The following is a 22,576-nucleotide window of genomic DNA, read 5'->3' on the forward strand; positions in this document are numbered from 1 at the left end:
TTTGTAGTTATTGTAAAAGCCTGTGGTCATCTTTTCTGTAAGACAGTCTTACCTAAATTTACTCTATTTTACGGTATTCTATTGTCTTATGGCTATTCTTTGTTCTATGATCTTGTAACAGTATTATAACAGCGTATTGAAATGTAGAAACATATTCGCGAAGTTAGACATAATGTTCTATCTGCTTTGTGATCAAAACACACGATTACGAAGATAGACAAATGACTTTCTGGATATATATGTACGTACATGTGTAGAAATGTACATATGTATGATTCTTACTATCACAGTACGACAGGACGCATACATGAATACGTGAGTGGTGAATAGTATTATATTACATTCTGTTCACGTACATGATAGACTAGAAAGATAGCACGAACTGATAAGATGGAAGTTAACCGTGAAGTTTTATTGCATCGTCAAAGAATATTCTTTACGAATTAGTTTTGTTTCCTATTGATCTTTGAACTGATTTCGCTTATAGAAAATGATTTATGATGTGACACGTTGATTTATGATTGGTTAAACGAGTGAAATAATTTTTAGAATGTGAAAGATACAAAATTTTCAGTAAATTAATATATATTTTTTATACTTTTACGAATTTCATTAAAATAGTCAAGATTTGTGCAAAGTAAATTCTTGCAGTATATTAATATCTAATGAATGAATATTTCTCAGCAAGTAAATATTCGAACGTTATATACGAAGAGTTAACTGTAATATATTCGTTATTTTTTGAAGTGTAATTAATCAATATATCTATACTCTAAAGCGTGGGAATTAATGCATATCGCATAGTTATCGAATGATATATGACGTGACGTTCTTTTTATCGGCTGAGCCAACTATATGGCTGCATCTCACGTAAAAGCTGGATATATCCCATCTCCATTCTATTCTCGATCGCATTCTGCACTCTCGGAGGAGGGATGATTCAATTCGACACAGAAATAAGGTTTCTCATCTAGGTTGAGATGGAGGGTATAGATTCTTGCGACGCGACATCTCAACTGCGTTTGAACTGTTGCTCTAGTGAATCTTTTAATTCCCTTTTTTATGCGTTATATTCTCTATTGTTCTATTTCGATCCCTTTTTCTTTTCAATGTTTTCTTTCTAATTGTTTAAGTAATCTCGTGGTTTTTAATATTTTTATAAACAGATCTTTATATTTATATTAATGAGTTTTTATGTATTATTTATTAATATATTATGGTCTAATCAAGTTATGTCATAATATGATAATAAATTCTTTTTAGAAGTACTTTTTATACATATAGATTAAGAGAGAAAGCATTTTGACGCTTTAAACTTTACTAAAATTTGCAAAAGTGTTTTGCGATAAATTTTTTCAAATTTTTTTAGAATTTTATTTCGACGGTATTTATTTGAACATACTGTTGATTCAATCGATGTGCTTGATGTAATCGATATAATTGACATGTAAATGAGTGTTCTTCTCTTATTACAAATTAAAGTAATTTTCTTCGACAATTTAATTTCCTGCGGTAAATATATCTTACCGTAGATTTTGAAGATTATGCTAAATGGGTGAGACGTGTACTCGTGCTGTAATATTTGTGCTCTGCACTATATTTCATTCAAGCGTCAAAAGGAACTTTATGAATAATTCGCGTTGCTCCTGCATACATTGCGCAAATCGGATACAACCTGAAAAACGTAGCCGAGGAAACGTAGTTTACGGAATTCGTAGTTCTGACGTTGACACAACAGAGTTTTATTTACGGCACGGTTATTTCTACTGAAATATTTTATTAAACTCTATAACAGTTTCTTTTATAGTAAAATGCAATTAATAAGTCGAGGAGTACATTAGTTAGTGATTTATTCAAATGACAATATCTCCATCATCGCGAGATAGATAAATATTGCAAAATCACGTTTCGATAGAAATAGTAAAGTTCAAAATTTGCAACTGTTCGCCCGCCTAATTTATTGATGAAATTTCGAAAAGGGGGAAGCCAACATTTTTACTCGTCCATAAAAAATAGTCGAACACAAGAACGAGAAAATACAGCAACCCGTAAATTACATATAGTTGCATTATAAAGTCAATCGATGGCAATTCCTGATTTTCCTTCATTTTGTTGCGCGAGCACATAAAGAAATTTTTACGCAGAAAAATCGTTTTGCAATTTACTCGTTTATAACTTTTATTTATCGGTGCATTTAATTTTAACCGCTTTCGAGACAAGTGCAAAATGCAATGCTTCTCCCTTTTCTTTTTTTTCTTTCTTTATCTACACTGTTCTTGACTGTTCGTGCGTGACAGACTCCCTTGATTATTCGATCAGTGAGATCGCGATTGAAAGGCGATTGGACATTGGTACGATGAGTCATCAGAGTTTCATCGGGATCACCGCGGTTGAATATATATTCAGTCGTTTCCGTGGTGACTACTAATTTTCTATGTTCGAGGCTCCCAGTTAACAAGTCTAGTCTATCGTCCCGAGATCGACGATGCTTTTCACGAGGATCAGTATCTAAGTTCGCTCGTAAATTTATTGCAAATAGTCTCTCTTCAAATGCATTTTGTTGCCTCCTTAAAATAGATGCTTGATACGGCAGCGATAAAAGCACCGATCGATCAAAAGGTCAAAGAAGGTTATATCTTGCAAATTTTAAAATGTGTATATTATCGGCTGCAAAGTTTCTAATATTTGCCTCAACCATCTTGGATCTTGACGTTAGAAGTGTGGAAAATGTGAAACATAATCTAATAGTTTCGTCAATATTTATCCATACCTAAAATTGTCCTATAACGAAATTGTCCCTGATTTGATAAAGAACATTTATAGAAATTTTAATATATAATAAGGACACTTAATAATTTACAATATATTGAAATAAGATAAACAAAGATAATATTTTCAAAACGATTCAAAATTTTGAAAATATGGTAAATAATGTAATTTTCAAAATTATTTTATATTTTATGTTTCATCGAATTGTATCAATAAGAAATAAATTGATGAAAAACTGTATACATGTAAGTTGCTTAAATTATTCATGTATACTTCTTGACAACTTTCTTATATTTTTTGATTACAATTAGAATAGCTTTCGTGTAAATTTACACTTTTAAATTACAGTCGGTACTGCTCATAAATTTACATGAAATTTAATTTGAAATTGTAGTTGTTGAATTTACATATATGAAGTAGAGATACTAAGATTGCTTGTAGAAAGAATATTTTACGAAGGAATACATACGGAAAAACTGACGTTCGTTAGTTTCCAAATCCGGTTCAGTAACGAAGCGGTAACTCTTTTGTAAAAAATCCTTGTGTTGAAGAGATTTGTGCCGCCGACTTCTCGATACAGGATATTCTCCGATAAAACGTGAGTCGCATAAGGATTCGAATAACGTCTGAAGAATGCTTGCCAAACAGCAATCTAGAAATAGGGTAATACCGTTTCTACGCTTTTCTTCATCGAATGCCTTTGTCAAATATATAATATTATTGATTGAGAAAAATATAACGGGAATAATTAATTATCTTTCATTTTCATCAAGTGTTACATGTGTACAAAACACTATTAAAATGTGTCTTTTAATAGAGAAGTGCATTAATTATTTTTATTTTATAACTTGCGATTATTACTATTACTCAATAGTCATAATAATTATAATTACTTATTCGATTATTATATTCTCTGTATTTTTTATTTCAAGTTAAAGTTTTATATGATAGAGTATCTCTCTGTTTTCATTGCTAATAAGAAGTTTTATTTTATGAATCAGTTGTATTTATTCACACATACTTATTTGATGAATAACATTCGTTTCATTATTCTTTTCCTATATTCTTTACCTTTTTTGTTAGAAATCCATTAAAGAATCGTTACGTGCTTGATAAATAATATGAGTCTCCTCATTAACGTAACATCAATGACGGTAAATGCTCCCACAATTTTATTCTTCTTCCTGGTTGGTTCATCGCGAACAATAGCGATACTTTCGCAGCTCGGAATATGGAGCAGCTTTGTATTCACTCCTAAAAATATATGCGCCAATTTATTCATGGCTATCACTTTTCATTAAACGATTTATATTATGACGATGATATCAATTGCTAACTGCTTGCCATTAAATGAAATATCGACGAAGCGATTTATTTCATATCAAAATGATATCGATTATATGACATAATAATGTGATTGAATCAGTGTTCATCCACTGTCAAAATTAATATTTTCATGTTAAACTAACCTTTCTCTCTGCTCTTACAAATTTATTTTATCGTAATTCCACACATTTCAAAATAAATGAAACGACTTTTTGAAGCGAGAATTTTCCAAGAGTACAAAAAAATTCAAGTTCATTATGTAAAACGAGAGAGATAACCTTTTTTTGATGATTGTTTTTGTTTTTCTTAATATTTTTTATATTACAAATAAATTACAAATAAAATTGATATCATCGTTGGAAAAAATAGGTAGTACAAGAGGAATATGATGTTCTTCGGTCTTGGAAGATTAACATTCTAAGAAGAACTTTAAATTTTTCTCAAAATCTTGAAGTATACGAAACAATAGTTTTATTATGAGAAACAAAGTTCATGTGATAGCAACTGAAATGTTTGCTGTAATATCGATAATCGAATTTTACAAGAAGTTATGACGTCATTGTAAACTAAATTATAACATGCTTCTGTGCCTCTTTGAAGGGAAACCAGAGTAAGGGAGAAAATATCTTACATCGACCCGTGTTAAAAGAGGTAGCTAAAATGCTGCTTGACATTATCTATTTTCAACATATACTTATACATCGATTCGAGTCCATACGCGTCGTTCGATGACAGCGTCTGCGCCGACGATTCTTCTTTGTTCTTGTTTAAATAGAGGGTGGCGGCCAAAAATGGTTCGGCTGCTCTGCTTTTATCGTACCTCATTTTACTAGCGACGACGCGTTTACTTCGTTTCTTTTTTCATAAATCCTGATATAGCGAAGCATCGTACGCTTCTTAAACTTTAACTTTTTTTTACTCACTGATATTAGCCTTATGATATTGTGTTATCTCTTTTTTTTGTTACATTATTATTTGCATAATAATTTTTACATTATACGTTATAGTATATAATGTTTTTTATATTACAACCGTTTAAAATTTTTGTATCTTTAACTTTTATATTGAATTTTTAATATCTTGGGTATATATAAAGATAGATAAAGATTAAAGATTAGATAGATTAAATTTAAAAATAAGACAGGAATAGGCAATAATAAATAAATTATATTTATAATTGCTTTCTTAACACTGATACTTTCTGCTATCGCACATGTGGGAATCGATCTATCTTCAGTTTTGATAATGGAATTACTACATACTCTTTCTCAATTTGTCATGTTACACGTCAGGACTCGATTCCACTAGGAGATGAAGTTAAAGTAATGCATTTCTGTCTGTCTTCAGTATGATAGCAATATGTTATCAAATTTCTCATGATCGCACCAACATCGTAACGATAGTATTGACAGCACCTTAGGAGTACAAGTTCTGACTTCGTCGCTTCTGTTTAAGCTGCATTCATTACGATACTAGCCATCAAGCTATCCCTTGGTCCGAGGTAGTACCTTAGAAGAGAGAGCCAGTCTGAGCAAGTGTTAGCGACGGCGGTCAAGCTTGTAATCTGACGGCGGTGGATCGTCTAGTCGGTCGGTCGAGGTAAACGGTCCATTAAGACGGGGTAACAGTTAGTGCTGCAGGAAGCAGGCAGTTTACTAATGCGACGACGGGAGGGAGGAAATACGAGGAACCCTCGCAAGGGCCGTTACAGAAGCTGACGGTGGCTTTGCCATCGCTGAGTAAACTTGCAGCATTGATCCCGTTTTCGCATGTCATGAGATTCTTTTACAAATATTTTTGTATACAAACGTGAATTGTTTTAAACGTATACTCAGATTATTAAGCTTGTAGGGTGTATTGGTATACCTTCGGTTAATATTGTGACACACATATCTATATTTTCATCGCATTTGATTGATTTATAATTTAAACCTGTATATTCCATCGAATTAGCACGTTACTAGTTTCACATGATGGAAAACACATGGAAATGGTCGGCATGCGGGAAATGTAACCAGAGATTGCTGATGCAAAGGGGGGGTAGCAGCCTCTTAAGCATACGCGAAACCACGTTGTTGAGGTTGTTCGACCTGTACGAGCCGAAGTTTGATTACTGTTTTCACAGCAAGGCCACGATGTGGGCTACTACGTATGTAGTAGCTAACAAACGGTGTATACCGTTTTGCGTAGTTGAGATCGTGAATTTCCTTTGCTCAGACTTCACCTGTTGTTGCTAGCATTTGTAGTACAATGTGTTCGTAAGATCGTGCATAGCGTTACAATGCGTTAGGTCATTTTGTGCAAATAATGTACATGGAAGATAAATTATAATAGTAGAAATAAAAGAAAATCTATCAGGCAAATAAGGGTCATGTATTATATATGGTACATCATTATTTTTAATTAGAATTTTATTTATAAGTATTTAAAGAAAGATAATTTTAACTTTGTGGTAATGAGATTGGACAATAATTTCTTTATGTTTTCGCATTTTTGTTATCTGAATATCTAAAAGTAGTATCTGTTCGAAATTAAATGAAATTAGAAGATTTACTATTATGTTTATGTACATATATAATCAGAAGCATTTGCGAAATGTTATGTATTTCTCTATATTTTAATTTATATATGTATAAATATAAAATTTAAACTTATTGGATATAATGCTTTTATAAAACAAAGCATGATACCAATTATATATATATATAATTTGTAGTATTATGGTACTTATTACTCTTCTGTTTCTGTTTGAATATTTCCTTTGGGACAATTCAGGAAATGAAGCCCGTAGAGAACGAAGATTCAGTCAACTTTGGTACTGTATTTGAATGTATTGTTGTCTTCTACACAACATACACACATTTACTGCTTAAATAGAGGCTTCGTAGAAATTTCAAATAAACCCGAGTCAGTATTACGTGCTGAATAAGATGGTCTTTTTATAGTTTTCTTTCACGTTGGAAATGGAATATTTAAAGTTAAATTTGTTCTTGCGTGTTTTAACGCATGATCGTTATTTTGTCTATGAAGCTTTTAATTCGATCAACATGTTGAAATCTGATCTCCCAAAGAAGTTTAATAATTACAAATGTATCATTTCATAAGTCTTTTGTACTTCTTTATAAAAGTATTCCAACATAACGGTATGATATTACTGCCAGATGACTGTTCCTCATTATAAGGACTTTACTTTTGATAATTATGATATTATAACGTCTACGTTAATGTCGCTATCGCGTGACAGCAGTATAACTTTAATAAGATAGTCTTATTGATCAGAAGAAATTCATTATGTTACGCAAGTGTAGCTGATTCTTTTATTGTAATTATGTCCTACCAAGTCTTTGAACTTATCGTGTAATTATCGAATTTCATATAAATTTATTCCGATCTTCCTTCATTCTCTTTCCACCCCTTTGTTTCACTTCCTTTTCATCGTAGCTGCGCTTTCGTGCTTGTGTCTCCTTTCGTTCTGACCAGTGGCATAATGAATTCGAGACAGTCATGTTCGTAGAGAGAACTTCTCTAGCTGAGTTTTCAGGATGAAAAAGAATACTTCCCGAAGAGGAACAACGAGGTTCGAGCTCAGTAAACTTTGATTCCGTCCGCACGCGATCATTTCAGCTGCACGAAACCTTGTGCTACGGGTTACGACTTGCTCGAGCATGCATTGTTAGTAAATTTTCTCATTCAATAGCACAACAGACTTTCTTTTTAAGAATTTGAGTTATTTGTGCATTGTTTATTTCACATTTAACGATAAGAAATAGTTTTATGTTTATTTTTTTATTGTACGATTTATATGGAGTTTTGATTTTTATCGATCAGGTATCTATTAGTTCGCTTAGGGAGTATGTTAAGTTAGCACCCCAACTATAGTACTCAGGAGTTCTGATTAGAGTTCCTACTTCCTTTTGACGAGACGAAGAGTTCCTTATAGTTAATAACAAGAGTTCCGCTCAATAAACATTTTTTTTACATTTTTAAAAAATGGGTTGCTAACTTTTTATCGAATTTCGAGGTGGAATAGTTCTGAGCGGCTTAATAGATTCAATTTGCGATTGCCTAGAGTTCCTGATATGTAAAAAAAATTTTCGAATAATAAAAAAAAAATTAAAAATTTTTGAAAAATTAATTTTTAGATACAATAGTTCTGATGATAATTCCTGCTTCTTTTTGACGATACGAAGAGTTCTCTATGATTTTTAATGACATATGCGCTTAATAATCATTTTTTAATAATTTTTTAAAAATGGGGTGCTAACTTTTTAACGAAATTCAATGTCGCATAGTTCTGATCAGCTTAACAGAACTATTTTGTGAATACCTAGAGTTCTTGATACATAAAAAACATTTTTGAAGAATAATAAAGTTTATAAAAATAGTGGAAATCTTTTTTGAGAGTACCGAGTAGTTCTGAGTAGCGTTTCTTATAGTACTCGACGAGTTCTATCGAAAACTATAAGCGATTGGACCAACGGTTTGTAAGATACAGCGACATTTGTCAGAAGATCAACAATTTTTAAAGTATATCTCGGAAACCATTGGTCCAATCGCTTTGAGCCCTGATACTTTTCGACAGAACTTGCCGAGAGCTATCCAGAACTCCGATCAGAACTACTCGGTACTCCAAAACCTTACAGTTTTCGATAGAACTCGTCGAGAACTGTAAGAAACGCTACTCAGAACTACTCGGTACTCGCAAAAAAATTTTCAAAGATTTCTACTATTTTTTTTAAACTTTATTATTCTTCAAAAATGTTTTTTATATATCAAGAACTCTAGGTATTCACAAAATACTTCTGTTAAGCTGATCAGAACTATGCGACCTTGAATTTCGTTAAAAAGTTAGCACCCTATTTTTAAAAAATTATTAAAAAATGATTATTAAGCGCATATGTCATTAAAAATCATAGAGAACTCTTCGTATCGTCAAAAAGAAGCAGAAATTATCATCAGAACTATTGTATCTAAAAATTAATTTTTCAAAAATTTTCAATTTTTTTTTATTATTTGAAAATTTTTTTTACATATCAGGAACTCTAGGCAATCGCAAATTGAAGCTATTAAGCCGCTCAGAACTATTCCACCTCGAAATTCGATAAAAAGTTAGCACCCCATTTTTAAAAAATGTAAAAAAAATGTTTATTGAGCGGAACTCTTGTTATTAACTATAGGGAACTCTTCGTCTCGTCAAAAGGAAGAGGGAACTCTAATTAGAACTCCTGAGTACTATAGGGGTGCTAACTTAACATACCTTGCTACCTCTGTGAAGTTGGCACCTTATTTTAAAAAAAATGAAATTGTCGACAGAGTTCTGAATGCACTCCGAAGAGTTCTGAAGTTCCTGCCTAAAATAAAAAATAGTTCTGGTGAATTAACACTAAAAATCGAAAATTAAAAATTTGGGGTGCTAACTTCACAAAACGCACAACGAAAAATTGCGACATCTTCTAAACCATTAGTTATAGCGCTTTAAATGCTAATAACTTTTAGTAGAACTCTTGGGGTGCTAGCCAGAACTGTCAACAGAACTGTCGTAATGTTAAAAAAAAAATTCTTTTATTTTTAAATACAAAAAATCGCGATATATCTGAAATCGTTAGTCCTAGTGCGTTAAGTATTAAGAACTTTCGTCAGAACTCGTGGGGTGCTACCCAGAACTGTCGACAGAACTCCCGTAAATCTAATAAATTTTTTTTCAGATTTGTCGTACGAGAAAATATTTTTTAGAGTTACGGGAGTTCTGTCGACAGTTCTGGGTAGCACCCGACGAATTCTGACGAAAGTTCTTAATGCTCAACGCGCTAGTAGGACTAACGGTTTCAGAGATACCGCGATTTTTTGTATTCAAAAATAAAAAAATTTTTTTTTTTAACATTACGGTAGTTCTGGGTAGCACCCCAAGAGTTCTACTAAAAGTTATTAGCATTTAAAGCGCTATGACTAATGATTTAGAAGATATCGCAATATTTCGTTGTGCGTTTTGTGAAGTTAGCACTCCAAATTTTTAATTTTCGATTTTTAGTGTTAATTCGCCAGAACTATTTTTTATTTTAGGCAGGAACTTCAGAACTCTTCGGGGTGCATTCAGAACTCTATCGAAAATTTCATTTTTTTAAAAATGAGGTGCCAACTTCACAGAGGTCTGTTTGGAATATTTCTAATTTTTTAAATATTTTTATATATTTCTGAATAAAAATATTTTTATTAAAGAATATAAATGAATATTTAATACTTTTTCTTCTGTTCTATTTTTATCTTAATGGTTTTTCGATTTGTATGGTTTTTTTGTAGCTGTCAACATCAATATACATTATGATGTATTCTTTTTCTACGCGTTCTTCTCTTTTCTCTATATTTTAAGACTTTATATCGAGTTCTGTGTACTTTGCTTATGCACATTGCATTTACCGTAGATATATTTGATTACGAAATATCATGCGTACGTGCGTGTAATGGCGCGTTGCACGTGGTAAATGCAGTAAAAGCGCACAAGCCTGCGAATTTCCTTTCTCTCGTTCTCGTTCTCTTTTCGTTGTGACGGTACGATCATCTTCTGCGAAACTTCAGAACGAGAAACTGCGCGAGGCGAGGAGGTCAAAGGAGTGTGAGGCACGGGGGAATAATATGCGACGGCTAGAATCCGTAGTTTCGCACGGGAAGGGAACAATGGACAAGATTAATGGCAAATGGGGCGAATGCAGGGCAATGCGAAGGATGCGACAGGGGCACGCAGAGGAGTGACTTTGCATAATTTGTCTTGCAGTAATACCTGAAACTCAGTGAAATTATATAGATTGATCTGCGAAATTTGGACATTGATAATAATCTATGAGAGAACTTGAATGAAGACGTAATAATGAAATATACACGATATACGAAAGCATGAAGTATTAATGCTATTCAAGAAAGTATTAAGAAAGCATAAATATTGTTATATATAAATAATTTATAATCGTTAACAGTATTTATGCCTTATGTGTTTATTTAAATAATTGCTAGAGCATTTTATCTCTTTTTTGGTTCTTTTTTAAATTACTTATATACGAAAAATAACAAATCAATTTTTCGTATAATTAATGCGAAGTTTTTTGAATTTAATCTATTATTTAAATAATTAATAAAAATATCTAAAAAAAATTGGAAGTTAAATAACAGAAAATACAAAAATACTTGTGGTAAAATATATCACAGAAATTATATATTTTTTTGTTATATTATACTTTCAATAATTGATTACCTTTTTAGTATTACAGTAGGCGTGTAATATTCATATTTAGAATTAAAGTAATTTTTATCATTAATATTTGTATTATTGCAAAAAATATAACTTTTGGCTGTAATTATTTATAATTATGGTCATTCTCTAATTCGTGTATTTTTAAATAGACATGTTTTAAGGAGCGTAAATATAAGATAGTAAACGCAGCTTGATGAAGAATATTTATCGTATCTTTGCAGTTATTGGTTAGGCAATTTGTTTCTCGTTGGCCATCTTGCTGCCGTGGAAATGGGATATCGAAAAAATTCCAACCGCCCATTTGCTTCACCGTTCGCGTTTGCCAGAGCCTTGGGTATAGATCGCGTGAGATTGACAGTCGTTTTATTCGCGTGGATGAAAGCCATTTGCCGGCATCGGCGATTCACGTTAAAAGCAATCTGCAGCAGAATCGAAGCAGAGATTTTAATAGCGCGAAATTAATTTTTCCATGGAATAACGTTTTTATTTTAGAGAGTATCGAATTCGAGCAGCAACTTTGCTTAAAGGACCGTGTGGTATACGCGATCTTATTCATTTACGACGCTTGGCGTATAATGTGTGTATCATCTTCTTTGCAATTCGCTTCGTTTGCACACGATTCTGAGGAACGAGGTGACGATGATGCACTCCGACGATCTCTTGCTCTTATGGTGGTGAGAAGAATAGGATATTGAAAAATCCCTGCCTTTCATTGACATCCTGCCTTTTACCCTGCATCACCCTCTTTCGCCAATGGCACCCTTTCTCGTTCGCCACCGCTACTGAGGATGAATGCGTGAGGGTGCTACGAATGGTAGCAGGTGTGCTGTGTGAATTTATCGCGGCGGAAAGCTCGACTTATGAGCGCTGGTTGAGATTTGAATCAAGCGAAAAAAAGGACTTCGGTCAATGATCAATTTTCCCATACAAATTTATATTGTTACAAATTCTTTTTTTTTTCTTCATAACTTGTTGCTGTCTCTCTCTTTTTTTCAATTTTCCATTTTCGTTCTTTATCTTATGACTGTAATATAAAATTTTCAGGAAATTGCTGTGCAATTTTATTGCAACACAGTTTACAGTTTTTACTTCATATCATTTATTGTAAGCTTTTTTTTCTGTCTGTATAGAAAATGTTATTATACATGTAGTTATTTTTATTTTAATAGCTTAAAAATCTTGAAAAGTATCGTCTTGTATTTTGCCATTAAATAAATTATCTTCTTAATCTGAAGTATCTTGAGATGATTCTTAGATAAAATTAGCGAAATTAATGTGTTTTAATGAGTTAAATAATTAAAATCACCCCGAGTTAATTTAATTGATAAAGTAATATTATATATAGGAATAGATATTATTAAAATTTATCAAGTATAGAGTATAATTAATGTTTAATATGCATTAATTTATGCATATGTGTGTTGCTATTTGTAACTTCCAACAATCAAAGTCGATACTTATCTTATATGCACAAACACAATCTATTTGATAAGCTTAGAAGTTTGTGAGCAGCAAAACAAATGTATAAAAATAATAACATTAAGAGAAGTCTCGACAATAATAAATAGAAATAAATTAATTAACACATATTGAAATATATAATTATAATATACAGTTCTTGATAAATTTGTAAGAAATCTGTTTCTAATAAAACTGATGAACTGAAAAATACTTGTAATGTTTGCAGAGAAATCAATTTTGCTTATGTCAATAACATATTTTATATTGGCTCAATTTAATTAATAATATGTCTATTTTTCTATGATATTTCTAAGAATATTTCTAAGAAGACAGTTGAACGAGAGTTAGTATCACTCCCGTCTTATCCGTCTACAAAATTCTTACGAATTTTGCCATCTATTCTACCGCGATATCGATCGATTCTGCTCGAGTTTATTTTCGATGGAGCCGACCGACTGCATCTGTGGTATTCCATATATCCATAGCAAGCCACCGCGGGTTAACATCGGCTTCCGAACACTCGTGCCCGCAAGCCGCACTATCCTCGCGGCGAAAAGTGTTCCCGTACGATATCGCCATGACCATGGTAGGCGGGGGTGGAGAATCGGTGAGAAACATTTGAAATCAGTGTGTTCCCCAGGGACACATCGTAAATCGTGCGTTCCATTGTTGGCGCCTTTCCACATGCTTCTACCACATCCTCTCTCTCTCGCTTCCTCCTGATGTGTCTTTCTTTCGTTGGCGCGTGCGAAATCCAAAGAAATCCGAGAAAAATCGCATTATCGCTAACCTGTGAAACAAAAGTCTCGGAGAGAAAAAACAAAAAGGATCGGAAACGCTTACGGCGAAACCTTGGTATACAAACAATCATTTTTTATTTTCTGATTGAAGTATTGACATTTTAGAGGATATTTATTATTTTATGTATCTTTATATACTTATATACGTGTAGTGTTTATTCTCTGATTAGCGAGATAGGTTTTGTTGAATTGTAGCTATCTCATTTTGTGAATCACCTCTAAAATTTATTAAAGACAAAGTAAAATTTATAAAATTATGATATTAAGTTGAGAATTAAATTTTCAGTATTTTCTTTGTTAAATGCAAGTACGTCAGTTGCAGTAAATGAAATTTTGGCTTTATATTTACATTTAAATTGTTAACATAATATTATTATGATTAATTATTTCCTTCATCTGTATTTATAAAATAAATTTATTTTAGACGTAACTCGGTTATGAGTTTGTCACTTGAAGTATTGCAAGTTTAGATAGTGTGTATGTTCGATACATCTATGTATCAATTGACACTCGTTTCAATTAAATTTTCAATCAAAACTGACGAAGAAAAAATACATCTATATTTTTACAGATATCTATACGTACTGATGTGTAGTTTAATTTAGAACAACCAATCACTCATTCTATTAACTTTTTCATTCTGTGAAACATGCTGAAAGAAATGTAATGAAAGATTCTCTTTCTAGTATCTATTGCATTTTTATAGGAACGGAATTTATTGAACAATGTGTATGATATATATACTCAGATAAAACAATAAAATCATTATTAAAGTGTATATTACAAATACATAACACTTGTATTTGATTTATTATAATTAATATTAAACGTAAACAAAATTATGTGAATTAAAAATTATTATTTTTATACATAGCTTTGTTTTGTCTCCTATTGATTTATATATATTTATATAAAAGAAGAAGAAATAACAACAATCATATTATTCGATGTTTTGTTATAGATGTAAAAATTAGTAATCTCCGGTATGTTCCATGAAAGTTTCGTTCTGTAATATCGTGATTGATTTTAGTACAAGTGCCTGTGTAAAACATTTGGAAGGAATACAGTCATCGGAATATCGAAAAAAATATGTACTTTCCGTATATACGCTTTTGTATACAACTGTCCAGTTTTGTTCGCTATTCCAGCAATACATTTGAATGAGCTTTCGCAATATTCCCATTTTGCTTTGCAAATGTAGCTGCCAACAAACCGAGCGTTTTCCATTGACGTATGTTACTTGTTGAAAGTACAGCTTCACCTTCACGTATATAGGATGGTAAATATTTTCTGTTACTTTCTCAAATAACCGCGCATTTGTTGGTTGTACGGATTATAAATGGTATTCTCGAAATTCTGTGAAGTAAAATCTTAATCTAAAGAGAGCAATTTAACTCTCAAAAATTTTGCTATTCTTTTACAAGATTGGCACAATTTTTATTCTTTATAGTAAGATTCCTCTTTAAAGAATTTAAAGAGTATGCATGTGAAATAAAAACGTAATCATGTTCTCACACAAAATGTACTTAGGTGTAAATTTTGTTATGGGATGTGTTGATATACCTCGTCAATAATACTCCTGTCAGGGTATGTTCTGTTACACATGAGATCCCTGTAGCGCTGTACCGGAAACCCCAGAGATACCGTCGCTGAAATCTCGTGTTACGTTAGTATTCATGAGCGGGAGTGGTTTACCATACGCACGTCTCTGAGTAGCTATTTGGGCATCACTTTGACATAGACCAGCACTTGTTTTACGATAGAAAATAGAATCTCGACTACGAGAATAAATGTTACTGACACAGTCGAAAATATCACGCGTACTCTCTCGTTAAAGCGTAATATGATTGTCGTAGTCTTGCAACAATGCATGAGGAACGTAGAAGTATCGATAGAGGTAAATCGCGCGTTGCATTCTTTCAGCATTAGTGCATTGATATTTAGGAGGTTTCTGTCAGATTAAAGCGAATGCTTAATGTCAATGTTGTCAATCGACTGTAAGCACTTTGCATCATCATTTGCACCATCATGCAGGATTATTTCCGGTAGAAGCACTTGCAAATTGAATCCACCATAGTCTATCGAATAAGTGCCTAATAGTTTGTCTAGGAAACGGAATTAATTACGTTAACATCAGATCTCTGATATGAAATGATTTGATATCTCGAGATTAATTGCTCATTCATTTGCGACTACAATGGTTACGCGAATTTCTCCTCGATATACAATAGGAACAGATACATTTTGACTAACTAGTTTGTCTGCCTTTCTGTCTTCTTCATTATATTCATGTTAATATAATTATTTCTAAATATATATATCTCTTCAATATCTACGCGGTATTTCTACATCAATGTTTTATCTCGTAAATTGCAATCAATATCAGTTTCTGAATTAGTTCTTCTGTTAGCTATATTTGACTGTTATAGCCACACATCCACTAAAAATTTATTTTGAAATCTTATTTGAAAATATTTGATTATTGTTAAATGTTTTATTTATGATAAGAGGAAGTAAACGTCACATTAATGTTTAAAAATGCAAAATTTGAGAGAGAAAGAGAGATAAAATTAAGAAGATAATTTCTTATATAAAGGAAGTCAAAAATATAGAATAACATTTTTCCGTCTAGATATTTTTAACTATTTTTCAATAAATAAATAAATACATTATTGAAACTTATTGCATTATTTCAAATTATATCAAATCTTATATCATACTGACATAAAAATAGCGGTGAATATCAAATTGAGTGAATCATGTAAATTGTGACTTAGGCACGCATACTTAATGAATATTCAGGCTCGATATTTTTAAACAAAACTTTATACGAAACAAATGTATTCTATATTTTCGATAATATTTACTTTTACATGAGGAATTACTCAGAGGAATCTACCAAGATTTCCAGAACACCTTGTATATATTGTATATGTATTTAATGGATTATTATCGTTTACGCGAATATTGAAGAGACGGACGTTCTCTCTGTGCACAGATATAGTGTGCGTTTTATGAATTGCACGTAGTGTGTCCCTAAAAAAGGGTCGGTACGGGCCATCGAAGTGGCTGTATCTTGGTGTCAGGAACCGGAGTCAGGGATGTTGGCTGACATTGACCGCGGGAGCAACCCCCGCTCGAGCTTCTCGCTGGCGCGTGGAAACGGCGCTTGCGCTTCGTAGACACTCTCGCGCGGCCGGGTTGCCGAAAGAAGGGGCGACGGGGTAAAACACAGTACGACCCCGGACGATCAAGGGGTAGCGGCGTTGCAGTCCACGAAGGCTTCCGTCTTCCTATTTGCTGGGCAGTAGATTCTGCGGTAGTAGTGGGTCAATCCTAGCGAAAAGAGAAGACGGGGACAGCCTCGAAAGTATACATATCTCGCGTGTGCCTGTGTGTTCGTGATTTTTTTTATCACGGATGAGATATCTTTTGTCGTGCCGTTTGGTGGATTCAACATTTCGCGTGTCACGATCGCTGTTATTACCAGTTACGTATTTCCCTGATAAAGCGTCGATAAAACGACGCAGTTGTTTTTGTTACATCGAATTCGTGGTTACTTTTCTTTCGGAGTGATATAAGTGCGTTGAAACAAGTACAGGAATCTTTAGTGGAGGATTATGGGTTTATTATGAAATATTTCTGATGTAAGTATCGACAAAGATAAAAAAAAAAAAATCAGTATATAGTTATTGGGAATAAGCATTTTTTGTGGAATTTAGTGAGATATTTTTGTGAGGAGGAGAGCCGGGAAGTTGATCTTGTATTACGTTGAAAGCCGGTACCTCGTGGTCCGGACGACAAGAGGATACCGGGCTGGAATGCTTCAGGGAAGAAATATGAGTTGTTCTTGGCGCTTGTCGGGAATTGTTGAGAGTCCTGAACAACGACGGCTTTAGTCGTGGGTAAACTTAGTTTGATGATGTCTTGTACGCACGCGATACTTCTTTTCTTCTACAGTACGAACTCGCGATGATATACTCTTGCAAACGATTTTCTCACTGTTAAAATCAATGAATTTTCGATACTATTGTTTGTTTTATTAAAATGAATAAATGTTATTGCAATTTGATTGAATTTGTTCTTGGTGGAGAATTATTTTTTCGATTTCGAATATAGTAGCTTAATTTGCATACATATTTTATTCTTTGATATTATGGTTTTATTAAATTCTTCTTAAATATCTTAAATCTACGCAAGTTTCTGTATTATATATTATCTATGCAATATCTGAAATATTCTTACATTCTTTAAATATAACAGTTTCCTCTTAAAAAAAGAATAAATTTTTTTGTATTTATCTCATTATTTTTAGTATATGCACGAGTAAGACATTTTTCGTGTTCCGCCCTTTTTCATCCGCTTTTCTCCGGCTTTCTGTGCACGAAGCTGCATATCGGGACATCAGAATAGACGAGAAACTCATATTCGACGATTCGTATGCGCAGCCAGCCATCGAACGTTCGATTAGTCTGCATCCAGGAGACAATAGTTAATCTTTATAGGCGATTTCGGTATGTCGTTGCACAAAAGTGTCCTCCACTATGGTACCATTTGGTACTAGCTTGCTCAATTCCCGCCACACAAAAATCGATGCTACTCACAGTGAATATTTTGATAAAATGTGCGGTGTATTTGACGAAAGCTTTTTATATAGTTCCGTTTATGAAAGCGGTTTAGCTGAACTCTTCAAAACATACATATAGAATTAAATATATATATATATATATATAATTTTTTGTATTTTTCATTAATTTGTTTGAAGCTAAAATTTACAAAGATTGAGGTAAATGAGAGTACGGTGCCATACTAAATGCGTAAAAAATTTTCCAAAATGATTTGATTTAAATGTAAATTATATTTAACTCTCGCTGTTACGCAACCTCGAACTTTTCAACTGCATTTGGGGCCATTCTTCAGCGAGATCAAAATAAGAAATTAATCCTTCACGCTTTTTCATACAGCTTTTGTTGTAAGCTCTGCTTTAATAACTATAAGCATTTATAGTTTTATTAATAAATGTTATTCGCAACTATTAAAATTATTATTTAATAGCCCGCATTATTGCCAATGCAATTTGTTACAAATAATATGATCCTTGTATGAAGTATACAATTGCAATATATTTAGTACATGAACTTTATTTCTATTTGTTATTCTTCAATGAAATTTTATCTATTAAATGTTCTTTATTTTATTTTACGAAAAATAGCCATTTCGTTGTGATTTTGATATTTAGAAGCAAATCAGCGAAATGCATGGTCACAGATCACTCATTTAATTTTCGACACTAGCACTAGATTATTAACTGCGGCCGCAAAGCGATAATGCGTGCCGCGCGCTCTCGCAGTAATACGAAATTAATTTATTCGATGATTACGTAGCTGACCATCGTATTAATCCTTGCATCGATAAAATCATTAGAATGGAAATTAGGATGTCAACATTAATATTGTGCGTTCTCGTGATCTCGCTTTCCCTCTTATCATATATGCTGCAGTCCCTGTCGCCAGCACTGAATCTGCCGTGTATCGACTCTGATTATGCGTTCGATACGTGCATCGAGTGAAACTCGAGCTCACAGTAAATCGGTGTGCACGCGAGCATTAATGTACAGTCAGATTAACATTCAGTACGTAAAGCGAATCACGGTTTAATTCGTGTTACTCCTGGCCGGGGTTATCACAGCGTCTGGCAAATCGTGTGTGCTAACAATAAGTATGCAGTTGTATTAGGTTACGCGAAGAAAGTTGCGTGTGCGTCACGCGTATCGCAGATAAATCCGATGTTTTGCGCGTGCTCCCGGGATACCGCGTGTTACGCGACCCGCGCGCTTAACCGCATAGCGGCGAGCGCAGGATGCATATTTATGACCGACGATGTGTATGTATCCGTGCATGTGGCAGAACTTTGTCTCGTGCCATACGTTACAAAGGGGAAGTCCATTATAATTGCTACGCCAACTGATACCCGCATTTCAGGCGGGGTAACAACCGGGATTGCGGGAGACGGCAGTTTAACCGTTTAATCCCTCATATGTTTTCCAGCGTTCGTATTAAAGCGCGCCATGCATTTATCTCGAGTGACATATTAGACTGTGTCAACTGCAGTTACCGCGAAATGGATGGTTCGAGCGATTAAGGTAGTTGATCGCGCGAAAATGTCATTGTTGTAAATGGGCCGGTTTTTGAATAATTTGATTGGGTCAAATCTGATTTCCTTAACTGTCTGGATGGTTTTGCCTTTATTGCTTGCTATATAGGTTTTTTTATGTATAATATTACATCCATGTTCTTTATTCTTTTCATTCGCGGTTTATTTCTTCTTTTTTTACAATATTTGCAGCTATCAACGGTGCATAGCGCGATTTTTTCAGTTTCTAAAAATAATTTACTATTTTTTTAATACATTGTACTCATTAAATGGAAAGTCGGACGCACAGTAGTGAACATTATATATATATTAAAACAAGATTTAACCAAAAAATGGCACACTGCAGATATATTATAAGTGTAAAAACTCAATCTAACTTTTTACACCTTAACTATATATGGAAGGAATATCACTATCGCTTTCAGATCTTTAAATTTAGATATTTTTATATGAAATAATATTAGAGCTAAAGTATCAGTTTAGATTCGAGTCATCACTCGATTTTAATACAGTGGCGTGTATCTCGCCATATAAATATGCTTCTATATACATAAATATTCATATTTTCTTCTATTTGTTCACTTCTTTTTTAAAATACAGTTTTTTTGGTTAAATGCCGTATGTATGTACAGAGAGTGTATCCTATAACTAGAGTGTACACATAGTCGTTTGAACACAAGCTTTAGAACGTTGCCGAGTTTTTGCAAATTGCACTCTGCTGCATCGCTTACCTTTTCAAGCTCGCACTGTGCACGTATCGTTATACTTGTGCGCGTGAATTCCATATAACGCGTGTGCAGGAGATAGTTTAAACACGGAAAAGACGAGCACAGTACTGGAAGTTTGTCGAGTTAAAGCACAGTGCGAGATGATGATATCAAGTTTTAAACTAAAACATAGCGGGAATTGATCGTTGGATCTCAAAGTAATTTTAATTGGCGCTTTGAGAGAGAAGATGGAAATACTTGCACATAGTAATCGCACGTTGCGTTTCCTCACGGACATTATTTCGTTGTCTATAATCGAATGCACGACTAGAATTTCGATCTGCGAACTCTCTACTGTGTCTGGATCCCGTGGAGAATCGGTTTGCTTCGACGAATGCCAAGCGATACAAGGAACAGAGAAGCATCTCGAGTTCGCGTCTCAAAGGGTGGAGTGTACAGTACGGCAGTTTTCTCCGATCCTCGGACAAATTTGTCAGTGAAGTTAAATTGGATGTTGCGCTTTGTGACTCGTCAGAGTAAACGTGAGATACAGATGTAAGAAAGTGCGAGACGCAGCACATGGATCGCGTCGTTTCTTATTTGCTATCATAATATACTTAGGAAATATTCTAGTTGATCTTTAGTTAAAGCTGATATGTGTATTCAACTAGAGTTAACCAAATATGTTACACGATATACGATACACATATACACACTTATGTAACATACGGTATAGTTTTATTTTGAGAGTAAATTATCATTTTAATTGATTTGAATAAAAAAGGCATTTTTGGCGATCGTGTCTTCTTACGAATGTATGCAATTTTTAAAAGCATAGCCTTATTGTTATTATTAATTTCGAAGACGTGAGAAAAAAATTAAATTACATTAATTTAGATCAGAAGTCTCAGAATGAGAACAGTAGTCGATTAATTCTGCATAGATATGTCACATATATCTACGTTTCCTCGTAACCTAAATTCGCAATATAGATTCGACGTATACTCTGACTAGTTGCGTATATTTATAGAATGCTACCTGTTCTCGACATAGGTTATTTTCAAGCTTTTAATACAACCTTTGAATCCTTTTTATACATACAGAAACGTATGAAAAGTTAGATTGAGTCCGACCGACATTTATAAATATATCACACAATGTCCTATATCTTTTGGTTGAAATCTCGTTTTAATATAATGTTCATTACTAGGTACTCACTTTTCATATAATGGAAACAATGTATTCAGATAAATGACTTATATTTAACGTACAACACGAATAACATCTGAGATTGATGGTTACTTCAAACTTCTATATACAATATTCTTTTTAAAAGTTGATAATAGAACGCTATATTATTTGAATGCAGGAAAAATTAATGTCTATTTATTACTTTAAATTTACAGAAATATATCAGAATATTTATATACATATATTACTATATAATCTTAATTTTAATTTAAATATGGTTTTCAATGACCAGATTATTTTTTTGTTTAATTATATGCGATAAACTGATCTTTTAATATACATATAGTGTAATTTTAGTGATGAATAGAAAAGTTTGTCATAATTTTCTAAATGTTGAATATACAGTAAATTCATGTCTGGCTTGCAATTAGCGATATTTGGCTCGCGAACGAATATTACATTATAAAACGAGAATTTTATATTGGCCGTTATAATCACGTTATTTCTTCGAATTTCTGCAATTCTCTCTGTTCACATTATTTTATCGCAAAATCTGTATCAAGCGGAACGCGTTCGAATCGAATTAAAGACACGTCGAATCAGTTCACAGATCGGATTAGTACAAGAGTTTCCTTTCGGGTGAACGTCCAGTTGCTAGACTTTACGCGTCGATCTCCTTGTTACATGTTAACGTAATTCGGAGGACACATCGTTGAAGTAACTCGATTTCCGATCGAGCCATGCGGATAACTCAATGCGCGCAATCGAATAACTCGTGGTTCTGTTAGCGACGAGATGGATGTGCCGAATGGAAACCGCAGAGGATACTCATCCGCTCGAGAAAACCGCAGAGAGATGAATGGAGATGCGCATCGCGGCAGAAAGAGAGAATATAACACCGATCGATACAATAGAATTATACGTTC

The 22,576-nt window shown here is 33.2% G+C and overlaps 1 protein-coding gene and 1 long non-coding RNA gene across 3 annotated transcripts in view; one reads left to right on the forward strand and one right to left on the reverse strand.

Moving 5' to 3' along the window:
* The window catches only part of LOC108775093 (dystrophin, isoforms A/C/F/G/H), a 447,682-nt gene that overhangs the window by 47,803 nt on the left and 377,303 nt on the right, over window positions 1–22,576 (forward strand). The window lies entirely within an intron of this gene.
* LOC108775094 (uncharacterized) lies at window positions 1,911–4,581 on the reverse strand. Of its 2 annotated transcripts, none has more exons than XR_001940749.1 (4): window positions 4,472–4,581; window positions 3,841–4,023; window positions 3,239–3,421; window positions 1,911–2,781 (listed from the first exon to the last, which is right to left on the reverse strand). It is a non-coding gene; the product is annotated as an uncharacterized LOC108775094 (long non-coding RNA). The 2 variants fall into 2 exon arrangements; XR_001940750.1 differs by lacking the exon at window positions 4,472–4,581 and adding an exon at window positions 4,239–4,358.

The sequence above is a fragment of the Cyphomyrmex costatus genome, unplaced genomic scaffold (genome assembly GCF_001594065.2).
Source record: "Cyphomyrmex costatus isolate MS0001 unplaced genomic scaffold, Ccosl1.0 scaffold281, whole genome shotgun sequence".
Lineage (NCBI taxonomy): Eukaryota > Metazoa > Arthropoda > Insecta > Hymenoptera > Formicidae > Cyphomyrmex > Cyphomyrmex costatus.